This window comes from Carlito syrichta, unplaced genomic scaffold (genome assembly GCF_000164805.1).
Source record: "Carlito syrichta isolate Samal-C Ts95f unplaced genomic scaffold, Tarsius_syrichta-2.0.1 Scaffold301869, whole genome shotgun sequence".
NCBI classification, from domain to species: domain Eukaryota; kingdom Metazoa; phylum Chordata; class Mammalia; order Primates; family Tarsiidae; genus Carlito; species Carlito syrichta.
This window is the reverse complement of record NW_007245965.1, coordinates 98,847-101,325: the sequence shown is the minus strand read 5'-3', so window position 1 is coordinate 101,325 and position 2,479 is coordinate 98,847. Positions and strand designations below refer to the sequence as shown.

The following is a 2,479-nucleotide window of genomic DNA, read 5'->3' as shown; positions in this document are numbered from 1 at the left end:
CGCCTCGGCCTCCCAAAGCGCGGGATTACAGGCTGGGCCACCGAGACCGACCGAAAAAGGATCCTGATAGGTGTATTGCATCAAGCGGGTAGTGCTTTGAAGGTGACTGAAGTTTAAACATGTAAGAATAAGGACTCAATTTTTTCATAAGTAAATTCCAGGTTTGGGGGTCGTCCGTCGTCTAACAGAAAGCAACTTCCCCCTCTTATTTTCCCAGTAGGAATCTCCAATAGAGAACTTAATCAGTCGGCCTTCTCTGTGTAGAATGTGCAGCTGAGTGAATTTCTCCTTCCCTTACTAGGTGGAGATCAGAACGAGCGTGCCTCCCGGCTGCCGCTGGTCGGCGGAGAGAAGTGCGGGGAGCCAGGCAGACGATGGCCTGGGTTGGTCTCAGAACGTGCTCCCCGCCTCGTGGAGATCGCTGTCAGAGGAAGTGAAGCAGCACGTGGGCACAGGCCAGGTTGGGAACAAATGCTATGTCCTGGAGTACAAGAACTGGAGAGGACAAGCTATTCGAGAGAAAAGATGTATGGTAGCGGGGCTCGGTGGCTCAGCCTGTAATCCCGTGCCTTTGGGAGGCTGAGGTGAGTGGATTGCCTGAGCCGGCGGGTTTGAGACCTGGGCAGCAAGACCTCATCTCTACAATAAATCAAAAAAAAATTAGCCGGGCGTGGTAGCGTGCGCCTGTAGTTCCGGCTACCTGGAAGGCTGAGGCCAAAGGATTCCCAGAGCCCAGCAGGTCGAGGCGCAGTGGCGGGGAGCGGCCACTGCACTCCAGTCTGGGCGACAGAGTGAGACTCCAGCTCAAAAAAAAAAAAGATTTATAGCAGTGGCAAATAAAAGAGAAGTAGCCTCCAAAGTAGGGGATGTTCCAACAGAATGGGAAGCTTGGATTAGGAAAACAAGAAAGACTTCACCTACTATGGAGGAAATACTGAAGAATGAAAAATATAGAGAAGACAAAAATAAAAAGCAAAAATTTTTATGAAAGCCAAAAACTCCCTAGTGAAGAGACCAAGGAGGAAATCTTGCCTCCACCAGTTCAGACTCAAATTAAAGGGCATGCCTCTGCTCGGTGCTTTGGAAAGGAAGAACCCTCAGTGGCTCCCAGCAGCACTGGTAAAACCTTTCAGCCAGGATCCTGGGTGCCCCAAAATGCCAAGCACCACAATCAATGAATGCATTATGGTCCAATAATTTCATTTACTTGAATGTGACTATTTTAACAAATAAAAGTAAAAAGTTAAAAAAAAATCACAACTTGGAGACCTTTTCTTTTTGTGGTTTTGTTTTGTTTTGTTTTTTGTTTGTTTTTTTGAGTCGGACTCTCACTCTGTCACCCACACTGGAGTGCAGTGGCCGCTCCCGGCCACCGCAGCCTCGACCCACTGGGCTCCGGCGATCCTTCCGCCTCAGCCTTCCAAGTAGCTGGAACTACAGGGGCGCACGCTACCACGCCCGGCTAATTTTTTTTATTTATTGTAGAGATGAGGTCTCGCCAGGTTGCCAGCGGTTTTTTTTATTTTTTGAGTTGGCATCTCACTCCGTCGCCCAGACTGGAGTGCAGTGGCCGGCCCGGCCACTGCAGCCTTGACCTGCTGGGCTCCGGCAATCCTTCCACCTCAGCCTTCCAGTAGCTGGAACTGCAGGCGTGCACTACCACGCCCTGCTAATTGTTGGATTTATTGTAGAGATGAGGTCTCACCAAGTTGCCCAGGCAGGTCTCGAACCCATGGGCTCAGGCAATCCACTCGCCTCAGCCTCCCAAAGCACGGGATTACAGGCTGAGCCACCGAGCCCACCTGGGAGATATTTTCTATACCAGCGATATGTATGCAATCTTGTACATATGTAGCAGGTAACCAGTTTATTAAGATAAATCTACTGCATGTTAAGTTTGCCTACAACTTATCTTCGGGGAATTTATTCAACAGATAAACTTGCTCATGTGCATAACTGCACATGCATTAGGAAGCACAACTTAATGGGTAAGAGACTGCTGAGGATGGAATTCTGGTGCTCATACTTTTTAGCTATAATCTTGGATAAGTCAACCCATCTGTGCCTTAGTTCCATCACCTGTAGTGGAAATAACACCAACCTCAGAGGACGGTTACATGGATTCAGAGTTTACTTTTGCATTGTATTTAGAAGAGTTCCTGGCATAGTGATGTATGTATTACTTTCTTTTCATTCTTGCATCAGTTTGTAATATAAAAAGCTGGAAACAACCTAAATGTCCATCAACAGGAGACTGATTATATCAATCATGGCATCCTCAGTAATGAAATTCCATACAAACATTAAGAAGATTAGGGAACCAAAGAAATACAGATGACAATATGCACATGAAAAGATGCTCAACATCGTTAGTCATTAGAGAAATGTAAATCAAAACCAAAATGAGATGTGACCGCACAATCAGTAGTTTGATTAGGTTAGGGTTAGGGTTAGGTAGACAGTAATAAGTTTTTGCAAG

General features: G+C 46.7%; 1 pseudogene; it reads left to right on the top strand.

Annotated features, from left to right (window-relative positions):
- Positions 1–1,254, top strand: part of LOC110595427 — a 7,305-nt pseudogene extending 6,051 nt beyond the window's left edge.
- Positions 1,255–2,479: the final 1,225 nt, after the last annotated feature.